Source organism: Tachypleus tridentatus, chromosome 10, assembly GCF_004210375.1.
Source record: "Tachypleus tridentatus isolate NWPU-2018 chromosome 10, ASM421037v1, whole genome shotgun sequence".
Lineage (NCBI taxonomy): Eukaryota > Metazoa > Arthropoda > Merostomata > Xiphosura > Limulidae > Tachypleus > Tachypleus tridentatus.
Genome location: NC_134834.1, coordinates 110,965,256 through 110,977,458, shown reverse-complemented (window position 1 = coordinate 110,977,458; position 12,203 = coordinate 110,965,256). Strand labels below are relative to the sequence as shown.

Here is a 12,203-nt window from a genome sequence, read left to right as displayed (position 1 = left end):
TAATACTGTTTAAAAATGAGTAACTGTCAAAATATTAATAGTTCTGGTCAAAACCACAGACAATGCCTACAGTTATATAGCTAGAACTAGTACATAAGCTTAAGCGTATGGAAAATAAACTTATAAATTAAAGTTACAAACAAATCAATTAACTTGAACAAAGAAATAATGACTATCAACAAACAATTAAACCTAGCAAGTCTCGAGTGTTTACACAGTATGCCATTCTAAATTCCACACTTTTATATTGGCGATTTAAAGAAATACAAGCGTCTTACAAGAAACACTCGTCAGAATTCCATGAAAGTTTGCACAAAAACAAAAGTAATGGTATCATTTATCTTGTAAAGCTTAAAGGAAATTTAAAATCTCAATTTTGGTTTAGATGAAACCAGCCCTATAAGCTATACAAAACGTATTGTTTTGAGCCACGAATACTATTGCTAGTAGAGAGGACATGAAAGAAGTAGTGATATTAATTTCGAAAGCAACTGGAAAAAGATTGAGATGATGGCTGAGTTTTGAAAATTAAACACTAGCTCCATAAAATTAAATTGGGTGTGTGAAAAATAAAAGGAACAATAATGTCAGATTCTGCTAGGCTGTGATTTGGTAATGGTGCTAATTGCTAACATCTTGATGGTCTTGAATATCTAAAGTATAGCTAGCACAATGATTGAGTTTCAGTGAGTCCTATTTGGTATTCTCGGTAGTGCCTGCGTAATTTGAGGCCTGCGTGTTTACTTTTCACTTGGGCTCGCGACGCACTATTGTGAGTCTTGATTAGTAAACCTCTGATAACGCTAAACTTTTACCATATTTGTCTAGAGTTTATAATTCTGATGAAACACTATAATACCACTGAAACGTTAACAAAACTAAACTGAACCAGAAAATAAGATGTATTTTCTGAAGTATATTTACATATGTCAAAAACTCTTCACTGTGCGTAACGATCATTCAAATCTTAAATGTGTTTTTTTTCTTGTCACTGTGTGTAACTTTTAGCTTTATTCGGTAGAGGGCGATGTTTATTTTACCGTTTGGAAATGGTTGAAATGAGGTAAACCTTTTTTTTTTTTTTTTTGTGTCTTTGCAATGAACCTAATTATTATATTGTAAACTTGTACTTTTATAATGTACTTTCATACGAATAATAAGGTTAAAGTCGGTTTTCTGGTATATTGTATCTTATGTTATTTTGGCATATACATGACACAGCTGAAGAAGTGATGCCTTGTTTAATATGCCTGGCTTCAGAAGTTCTCTGGCTGTTCTGATGTCGGTTGTGATGGTTAATTGTGTAGTAGATTAGCGATTTGCTGTTCTGCCGGTTATGCCTGGCTGTTTGTAAAATAAAAGTTAGGCTTAGCCGCAGTTTAATTAGGACCATGCTTATGTTTATTTAGCGCATTATTCAGTAACAAGTATCGAATTTATTATACTTACACGATAGTTACACTAAATTTGTAAATGTATTTATGCTTCCTAAAACTGCAATTTATAGATAGTACTACTAGTATTAGTGACACTGAATAGTGCAATTAACTTAATAAGAACAAGTAGTGACAAAAACACTGATATTCATGTTGCACAAATCAAATTAGAAATTGTGTCTGTGAATGGAAATTGAGTAATAAGTGAACAGTTAAATGAGACAGAAATTGAAATTTGTATGATAGTACATGAAGCCACAGCTAATGTGTGTTTCATAAGAAAAGTATACTCTAATATATTTTTTATTTTTACTTTCATTAACAGTAAGGGTATTACTTAGAATAGTTAATATATTTGTATTATGCTCAGTTTTTGATTGTTATATCTTGATTATAAAGATTATTTTGAATTGTTAGCTTAATGTGTATGTGTAGGATTAGCCAAAGTAAATATTCTAGGTTGTCTGATCCTTGAGTTGGGTTTACAGCTAAAAATATTGATAACAGCAAGAGTACTGAATTATGAAACAATGTATTCTGATCTTTTTAAGCAATAATGTATGAACTTTATGTATGTAACTCTTCACATTACCAGGTTGACTTGTAGTTTTGAACTAAGTAGGCAGCTTGCTCTGTCCCAAAGTTAATAATAATGTCTATACAGAATGTGTTGTTTTTTCTATGCTGATTTAGAAAGATCTAGTAATAATTAAACAGTTTTATAATAACGTAATACCTAAGTACTTTGTAGGTTTATCAATAAGTCTAATCAAGTCACCTACTATTCCTTATCATGGCCTTACAAATTAGTTGAAATTTACCATTCAATAATTTCGTGAACTCAGTCACTTCAGGTGTGTATGTAGTGACTTGTAGTTGTGTTGGTGTTATGCCAACAATGATATAGTAACTGTAAATGTAACGTTTGAATGTAATGTACTAAAACCTGTATTAACTAAAGCAGAGAAACTAAAATTGCAACCCAAAGATCTAATTAGAACAAAGAACAGTAAACAAAACATTTTCTGTTAAAATGCTTAATAAATATAAAAGTAATTTGTATTATTAACATATAGTTAAACTGGTAACACTATAAGAATGCATGGCATTTATTCTCACAGTCAGCAAATCATCTCATAGTAAAGTTCAAGTGAACTGTCTGAGGTACAGATTGTATGCTTGAAAGATCTAATTGTAAATCTAATGTTCTTACTTTAGTAATAGTTAGTCTAACCATTAAACTATAGTATACTTTCTTTATAGTATTGCATGTAATTAATTAAAGGTGGGTGATTACTATAATTTGATAGTACAGTGATGGACTTGTTGATTTATTACAATTAAATAATTTCTACATGAGACTTAGATAGTTGGAATAACTGAAAACAATAAAAATGAGAAACACTAATGTTGATTAGCTATTTTTGGTGATAATAACAGACTAAACTTAACAACTGTGATTAATAAAAAATAATATTGAATAATAATAGCAATATTTTGACTAGGTGCTTAATCAAAATTCTCAAATTGTTTCAATCAACTGATTTAATTGTAGCTTTCATTGATTGGTTATTTTATGTGATACTAGTCAATGTAAAATATAAAATCACAAGTTAACTTCTCAGTGCTTTTTTAAGATAGTACTTATGTCAAACACATGAGAGCTATATAACTAATTATAGTAAATACTATGTAAGTTTAAAGCTCATGTTTCAAACTATACAAGTTGTGTTATAATGGTTAAGTTGTGAACTTTTTAACATTGAAAAACAATCATTATAGTAACATATCTATAAATAATTTAAATAACAGTGAGATATTATGAAGTTGTGATTTCTAAATGTTGAGATATGAGTCAAAGAGAAACTATAAAGTTGTAGAACTTAAATGTTGAGATCTGAGTCAAACAGAAACTATAAAGTTGTTGTTCTTAAATATTGAGATCTGAGTCAAACAGAAACTATAAAGTTGTAGTACTTAAGTGTTGAGATCTGAGTCAAATTATACAGAAACTATAAAGTTATGGTATTCACAAGTTGAGATCAGAGTCAAATTATACAGAAACTATAAATTTATGGTATTAAAAGTTGAGGTCAGAATCAAATTATACAGAAACTATAAAGTTATGGTTTACAAGTGAGATCAGAGTCGAATTACAGAGAAATTATAAAGTTGTAGTACTTAAATGTTGAGATCCAAGTCAAATTATACAGAAACTATAAAGCTATGGTATTAAAATATTGAGATCAGAGACAAATTATACAGAAACTATAAAGTTGTAGAACTTAAATGTTGAGATCTGAGTCAAACAGAAACTATAAAGTTGTTGTACTTAAATATTGAGATCTGAGTCAAACAGAAACTATAAAGTTATAGTACTTAAATATTGAGATCTGAGTCAAATTATACAGAAACTATAAAGTTGTAGTACTTAAATGTTGAGATATGAGTCAAATTAAAGAGAAACTATAAATTTATGGTATTTATAAGTTGAGGTCAGAATCAAATTATACAGAAACTATAAAGTTATGGTTTACAAGTGAGATCAGAGTCGAATTACAGAGAAATTATAAAGTTGTAGTACTTAAATGTTGAGATCCAAGTCAAATTATACAGAAACTATAAAGCTATGGTATTAAAATATTGAGATCAGAGACAAATTATACAGAAACTATAAAGTTGTAGAACTTAAATGTTGAGATCTGAGTCAAACAGAAACTATAAAGTTGTAGTACTTAAATATTGAGATCTGAGTCAAATTATACAGAAACTATAGTTATGGTATTTACAAGTTGAAATCAGAGTCAAATTATAGAGAAAGTATAAAGTTGTAGAACTTAAGTGTTGAGATCTGACTCAAAGAGAAACTATAAAGTTGTAGAACTTAAATGTTGAGATCTGACTCAAAGAGAAACTATAAAGTTGTAGAACTTAAATGTTGAGATCTGAGTCAAACAGAAACTATAAAGTTGTAGTACTTAAATATTGAGATCTGAGTCAAACAGAAACTATAAAGTTGTAGTATTTAAATATTGAGATCTGAGTCAAATTATAGAGAAACTATAAAGTTGTAGAACTTAAATGTTGAGATCTGACTCAAAGAGAAACTATAAAGTTGTAGAACTTAAATGTTGAGATCTGACTCAAAGAGAAACTATAAAGTTGTAGAACTTAAATGTTGAGATCTGACTCAAAGAGAAACTATAAAGTTGTAGAACTTAAATGTTGAGATCTGACTCTAAGAGAAACTATAAAGTTGTAGAACTTAAATGTTGAGATCTGACTCAAAGAGAAACTATAAAGTTGTAGAACTTAAATGTTGAGATCTGAGTCAAACAGAAACTATAAAGTTGTAGTACTTAAATATTGAGATCTGAGTCAAATTATACAGAAACTATAGTTATGGTATTTACAAGTTGAAATCAGAGTCAAATTATAGAGAAAGTATAAAGTTGTAGAACTTAAGTGTTGAGATCTGACTCAAAGAGAAACTATTAAGTTGTAGAACTTAAGTGTTGAGATCTGACTCAAAGAGAAACTATAAAGTTGTAGAACTTAAATGTTGAGATCTGACTCAAAGAGAAACTATAAAGTTGTAGAACTTAAATGTTGAGATCTGAGTCAAACAGAAACTATAAAGTTGTAGTACTTAAATATTGAGATCTGAGTCAAATTATACAGAAACTATGAAGTTATGGATGAAAATGTTGAGATCCAAGTCAAATTATACAGAAACTATAAAATTATGGTATGAAAATGTTGAGATGAGAGACAAATTATACAGAAACTGGACCATTGTGATATATATATATGATAAGGTCAGAGTCAAATTGTATAGAAACTATGAACTTTTGGTGTTTAAACTTTGAAATTAGAGTGAAATCGTAGAAACTATAAGGTTGATTTTCATGTTGAGATCAGTGAAATTATACAGAAACTAAAGTTTTGATCTTTAAATGTTGAGATTAAAGTCAAATTACACAAAAATTATAAAGTTGTTGTATTTACATGTTGAGATCATAGTCAAATTATAGTGAAACTATAAAGTTGTTGTATTTATGTGTTGAGGTTTGTGTAAAATTATTCAGAAATTACCTTTCTAATATTAAAAAGCTTTGATCATAATTACTAAAGTTTACACAGTGGGAAACAGGATGACAAAAAAAATTCAAGGTAAATTCTCCAAGATACTCTCTCTTTTTATGTACATTTCATCAAAAACACCCGAAGTGCAAAAAATGGTGTTAGCCAGGCCACAGTTTTTGTTCATCTTTGGAAGAATGATTGTTGGTAACACAAAATACTGTGGTATAACTAACTAATGAATTTATGTTTGTTGTAAAATTACTATCAACACTAGTAGTGTAGCTACCAGTTTAACATTCACTTTTGAGTTCAGTCCTGTAAATCATACATTCAATCCTTTTTTGGGTGCACCATTTATACTGTGGTATAACTAACTAATGAATTTATCTTTGTTGTAAAATTACTATCAACACTAGTAGTGTAGCTACCAGTTTAACATTCACTTTTGAGTTCAGTCCTGTAAATCATACATTCAATCCTTTTTTGGGTGCACCATTTATACTGTGGTATAACTAACTAATGAATTTATCTTTGTTGTAAAATTACTATCAACACTAGTAGTGTAGCTACCAGTTTAACATTCACTTTTGAGTTCAGTCCTGTAAATCATACATTCAATCCTTTTTTGGGTGCACCATTTTTTTTTAAACGTAATATGTTTTTGATTGGATATCATGACATTTTATCAGTACTCGCCAATAAATGATAGCAAGTAAGAAAGAGACACTTGATAGTAAGTAATGCTAGCTTTAGGATTGCAACCCTGTTATTTGAAACAGATCTATACTTTACAGAACTAACTAGATTATTTAAAATATAATAATACTGTAGAATCTAATTTAACATTTTATCATCACCTAGGTGCACTTGGTACAGTTGTAACAAGCATTATTATATATGTTCTAGCTAATATCACATGATGTTAAACACATTTTAAGATAATTTCATAAGTAGTGGTTAGGCCAAGCAAACTTAATTAGATGTATCTAGCTCAAGTTTTCAAAATAATCATAAATATGGATAGTTATTATTCACTGCCAACTTTAAAGCACAAACTTACTAAAGGTTATGAAATTATCTTAAAGTGTGTTTAACATCATTATATATGTTGTAGCTAATTCATAAGATTTATTAAGTTTGTGCTTTAAAGTTGGCAGTGAATAATAACTATCCACATGTATGATTATTTTGAAAGCTTGAGCTAGACACATCTAATTAAGTTTGCTTGGCCTAACCACTACTTAAGTATCTGCATGTTATTTCACCTTATAGTTTTGTTGCTGTAAGTCAGCTGTCTTTAGTTTGAGAGACAAAATCTAAAAATGGTCCATTTGTTCTTGTAGGTGAAGCAGTATTTAAAATGTCAGATCAAGAGCTGACGTGACTTTTCTTGTTAAGGTGTGCACAAAATTGTTAGATTTCATCAACTTTTGTTAAATAACTTTGCACATGTGGCTTATACTTACACCATTGTAAGTTGAAAAGATCTATCAAGGTAACAAATTATGTATGTTTTTTTCTATCAAGTAAAGTATGTAATACTTTCATTGAAAAGAGAAAAAAAAGAAAGGAAAACTTCAGTAAAAATAGTAAATTTTTACAATTTGTGTATTTCTTAAGTTACTTTGAAATAGCACGCATTTTGACCTTCAGGTTGTTTTGGCTGTGTGATACATGACTGTGTGTCTTGTATTTCCTGTTGTACTGGAATTTGTGGTTGTTTGTGCTATGAAAGCAAAAACTATAAATAATAATAAGAAAATCAAACAGGGGCATAAGTAATTACAGGTGTTTGTTTTATGAGATTGGTCACCTCTAGTTATATGTATACATTGCATTTTCTGTATTATTTACTTGGTAAATTTTAATTTTAGGATTTCTGTAGGTAGCATGCTTACTGATAATAACTGAATAAAACAGAACAAAAGCCTGAACCATGTTGAGTGCTCATCTTATGTATGTATAAAAAAACTGAATAATTGAACAAATTCAATAGTTCCATGCAGGGAAAAAGTAAAAAATACTTAATACTATCAAGGGCATAGTATGTGTATATATGTATCTATTTATGTATATGATGAAAATAATTCCAAAACATACCATCTGCTGACATTATAACTTTTTCTCAATCTTCAGGATTTCCACTCTTTGCTCATCTAAGTATTGAGAATGCTCTCTTCAGTCTTTTATTTCGTACTTGATTATCTTATTCAAATTCTAATTTGCAGATTTCTCTACCATCTTCAATGCATCCTCTATCTAGGCACTGTATATAAACACCTCATCTCATAAGAATCAGAGGCTTAAGGGATACCTACATCCCAAAAAGAGAGAACCATCCACACAGTAGCAGTAGGAGACAGAAGTAAAATCTTGATGGCTCTTCTGCTGTTATTTTTATATTTATACATTACTCAACCAAAAAAACCCTTATCAACACACAAAAATGTCTTAGTTAATGTTTCTACTACAGAGGTCAACCAATTTTCTTCCATCTCTGCGATATCGTGTTTTTTTCAACAGCCAGAAAAGGGGATCACTATCAGTTGAAGCTGTTCGTAATATGATCCATTGCAAGATGGAGACACATGTAAACTGAGGGTGGCTGTCTGGAGGATTCTCAGGTGGCTTTTATAAAATAATCCAGGATAAACTGGTGTGAATTTAGAATTGCTTTTTCTTGTTCTTTCTTTTACTAAGTGAGCCTCAGCATAGGATCATCTTGGCCATCCTCTTCTCTTCAGATGGTTACTTGGGTTTGTAATGTTTTCAGGGTCTCTTCTGTTATATTTGACTCTGTTAGCAGAAAGGACAGCAAGTGACTACTTGGTTTTTTTCTCCTCCTCTTGATATTGCTGTTCATCCAGGGAGATTTGCTGCTTTGTTATGCAGAAGGATAGTTAGGCCTTGTCTTCTATGTTATCAGATCAGTGTATTTTGGTTCATCACTACTAGGAGGAGGCCCGTTTAGATTCTTAATGGATGGACCCTCTTTTGAATTTGTTGGGGTCTAGATTGGAATCTGTGAACACTTTAGACTGATCACAGTTTACCGAGATTAGTTTTCCTCTCACGACTGCTCTGAGGTGTTTACCTTTAATCTAACTTTTGTCTGCAGCTTATCAACGTTCCCCTCAGCAACTTGAAGATGAGTGGGGATTTCACTGACATCTACGTTAGTCAGATTGTCTTCTTCTGTTCTTCCTTTGGTTTCCTGATTGGTTTGTTGTTGGGATTTATTGAGAAGAGGCACTTTGTTAGAAAGGGTTTTGTTTACTATCTTCTGTCCTTAGAGAGTTAGAGGAAGCTCTTCTTCTCCATTCAATAATATTTACTGGAGTTCCAGAGATATTAGAATCCTGAAATGTTTTCTCTTGTTTACATTCTTCTTTATCATCATTGGCTTCTTGTCTTTTGGGCTCTAATTTGGGAGTATCAGCCCTTAATGTTTCCAACCCTCTTCCTTTGGTTCCCAGATCTATTGATTCACATAACAGGGTCATTCTGTATTCTTATGGAGCTTCAAGTTGGGTGGACAAACAGTAATGGCAGTGGTGACTATTTTAGGGGCAGGGGAGTAGTAGGATTCGATTACTTCCTGGACATCTGAAGTTCTTTCACCAGGGATCCATGGGTGCTACATGTTTTGGCTTCATGGTTGGTCATTCAGTTTACATCACTTCTACTATTGTTTACTCTGCTAAAATCTGGGGTTTGATTACCCTCGGTGGGTTCAGCAGATAGCCCAATGTGGCTTTGCTAAAACAAAACACACATATACACTATTGTTTGCTCAAACTGTTGCCATTTCATCTCCAACAAATCAACAGCAAGTTGAGTTCCATTCCCAGGTTGTGAAAGAGTTGTTAATCAAAAAGACAGTAGAAAGAGCTGATCCCCTTTGTTTAAGATTTTATTACCTTTTATTTGTGGTACCCAAGAAGACAAAATTGTCATCCAATCATCAATCTACGGGGCTCAACCAATATTTAGTGGAATATTTTCTGAACCTATAATGGAATTTTGCAACCAAAGCTCTAGACAACCAAGTTCAATGTTAAAAATGCTTGTCTCCATGTTCCCATAACAGAATCTTCCTGGAGGCTTCTCAGGTTTTTACATAAGGGTCAATTGAAACAGTTCTAGGCACTTCCTTTTGGTTTTGCATCAGCACCTAATGTCTTCTGCAGAGTTGTTGAAGCTTTTTTCTTGTCAACTTGGGTCTGTGCATACATTATTTTATGGACTTCTGGCTCCATCTCATCAATTATCAGAACAACATCATCAGATTTTCCTTTCAAAAGTCACAAAATTGGGCTTTTTTATTAGATTGGAGAAATCTGTTTTGTTACTGATGCAATATCTTGTTCTTGTGGGTGTAGTTTTCAGTACCCTCTTAAGTCATACTCAACCAACCCATATCAGGCTTTAAGCCATAAAAAGAACCATCAAGCTCCTTCTGCTACTTTGGAAATGGTTCACTCTCTTTTCAGGTTTGTATTCCTTGAACCTCTGATTTGTTTGGGATGAGGTGCTTATATGCAGAACCTAGATAGAGAGTGCATTGAAGATGGTAGAGAAATTTGTAAATTAAAATTTGAATAAGGCAATTGAGTGGGGTATAAAAGACTGGAGAAATCATTTTCAGTGTTTAGATGAGCAAAAAGTGGAAACCCTGGAGAGGGAGAAACAGCTATAATGTCAGCAGATGGTATGTTTTGGAATTACTTTTTTCTGTAGCTTCAGTCACACCTGAAGGCAACTCTTTAATTGTTAAAGTTTCTACCACACCTGAAGGCAATTCATTCTCTATTGCAGCTTCTACCACACCTTAAGACAACTCATTTTCTGTTCAACTTCAACCACATCTGAAGGCAACTTATTCATTTTTACAGTTTTTACCACATATGAAGGCAACTCATTCCCTGTTACAGCTTCTACCACACCTGAAAGCAATTCTAGCTACCTGACTGTGAAAGTAACACTACCTTAACTAGATTGTTAATTTAAGTTTTATGTATCTTAAATGTCTACATCTATGAAATATTTTGAAAATATCATTTATATTATAGGATTTCAAACTTTTAACAATCTTCAAAACCAGAAGTATGTATTGTCAAATGGTAACTGTTCTCTAAACTATCTCCAATAACTCAATTTTCTATCATAAAAATTGTTGAAGTGCAGTGTAAGCAGCACCTTATAGAGTAAAATGAAGTTGTTTGGGAACCTAGTGGGGCATCTCTTTTTGGGAAAAGACATTCCTCTCATGCAGGGAAACTCAATGCCCAGTAAAGTTCATAGAACTCAAAGTAAATATCCAATAAAGAAGTTTATGAATGGGGCTGAAGTCTTGAACAGGTGGATACAATGTAACATTGTTCAACTGGTACCATCATACAGCATTAAATGAGGCCTTACTGTGTTGGAGATGTACTTAGACATGTTGGAATATCCACTTGGGCTAGCTTGGTTTGTAATGTAGTGAGGCAGTCCTGAAGGGGGGAGCTTTTCACATGAACCACTTGGGACTGGTTACTCCACTGGATGAAAGAATGCTCTTTAGTTTGAACAGAGGAGAGTAGATGCCTCATCCAATGTTCACACTTCTGCTTTATTTACCAATGTTACCAATGCTGAAACTGCTTGTTAGTTGTTCCTAGTATTTACAATGTATGTACCTTTGTATCAGAATTAGAGGGATATCCATGAGAGATGATGATGTTCATATTGAAAACTATTACTAAAACTATTATATTGTACAATACCTTTTATGTTTCTAAATTGAAATGTTAACAGTGTGCATAATAAGCCATGAACAACACAAAGAAAATGTAAAAGTAGTCACATGGCTGGTACCTCAGGTGCTCAACATAAAGACACGGCTTGTCAGTGCAACAGATTAATATGTAGTAGAATTCTGTGCTAGTGGCTCTCTGATTAGTCAAAGTGAAATTAATATACTTGAAACATCCTCATCAGAAGGACATGTTGAATAAAAGTTAGACCTACTTGAAGAAATTTTGCTTTAAAAGTAAAGTGTTGTGTGACGTATTCAAAGAGTCACACCTTAAAAAATGCAGGATTCTTATGCTGTGGATACAACACTACATGAAAGATCTAATATTAGGACTATTTAATATTGTGATGATGCTATAAGTCCACAACTCACAGGAGTTTACTCTAGATGTAAGTATCATAAGAGTTTATACAATGGGAATTCACTTGTCTTCAGCACCAGGACTTGAGTGATTTGAAGGTATTTGTAGTTTAATGTCAAACAAACATAATTTCAAGTAAAAATAGTTTGTGAGCATATTTTTTTCATTATTTTTACATTTGTAGAAGAAACTAATAACTTCTAACTGTGTGTTTTATTATATTGTTTTAATGTATTTAAAGTAGTGCTTTAATAAATTTCAAGTTTGTTTAGTTTCATACAAATGTTCTAACAGTAATTAATAGGAGCATATTAATAAGTGGTCTGCTATAAGAATGGTCTTTATTGAAGTAGGAATACAATAACTGACTACCTGTTATCTAAGTTTGACCTTCCAGGTTTCATAATGACCTATCACTTTGACTTTTAATGACAAATTTATAACATTTTCTCATGAACTTTGAACTGTGCATCATGTGTTATTACTTGAGTTTACTTTCTAACTTTCACATATGGGAAAG

The 12,203-nt window shown here is 31.7% G+C and overlaps 1 protein-coding gene across 2 annotated transcripts in view; it reads left to right on the top strand.

The window, feature by feature from the left end:
- The first annotated feature begins 1,020 nt into the window (after positions 1 to 1,020).
- The window catches only part of LOC143230085 (homeobox-containing protein 1-like), a 53,845-nt gene continuing 42,662 nt past the window's right edge, over positions 1,021 to 12,203 (top strand). Inside the window, exons 1-2 of one of the 2 annotated variants that reach the window (XM_076463120.1) lie at positions 1,024 to 1,063; positions 10,341 to 10,500. The gene's annotated coding sequence lies outside the window, so the exon portion shown is untranslated. Of the gene's footprint in view, positions 1,064 to 10,340; positions 10,501 to 12,203 lie in introns of both variants that reach the window. The other variant, XM_076463122.1, reaches the window with a different exon arrangement.